This window comes from Olea europaea, chromosome 2 (genome assembly GCF_002742605.1).
Source record: "Olea europaea var. sylvestris chromosome 2, O_europaea_v1, whole genome shotgun sequence".
In the NCBI taxonomy this organism is placed as follows: domain Eukaryota; kingdom Viridiplantae; phylum Streptophyta; class Magnoliopsida; order Lamiales; family Oleaceae; genus Olea; species Olea europaea.
This window is the reverse complement of record NC_036238.1, coordinates 19,133,047-19,133,529: the sequence shown is the minus strand read 5'-3', so window position 1 is coordinate 19,133,529 and position 483 is coordinate 19,133,047.

Sequence of the window (483 nt, the reverse complement as noted above, 5' to 3'; positions counted from 1 at the left end):
GTCTTACCCAATTATTTACTGCTTCCACTTTAGCTGGGTCTACCTCAATTCCTCGTGCTGTGATTACGTGCCCCAGAAAAACTATTTTATCCAACCAAAATTCACATTTCTTGAATTTGGCATAAAGCTTCTCTTTTCTTAGAGTTTCTAAGACCATCATAAGATGTTTCTCGTGTTCCTCCTTATTCTTCGAATAGATTAAAATATCATCAATGAAAACTATAACAAATTTGTCTAGGTATTCATGGAATATTCTATTCATCAAATCCATAAATACTGCCGGGGCATTAATTAACCCAAAAGGCATCACCAGAAATTCATAATGACCATAACGTGTCCTAAAAGCCGTCTTAGGGACATCCTCCGACTTAATCTTTAATTGGTGATATCCTGATCTTAGATCAATCTTTGAAAATACTGTAGCCCCCTTAAGCTGATCAAACAAATCTTCTATTCTTGGAAGTGGATATTTGTTTTTGATAG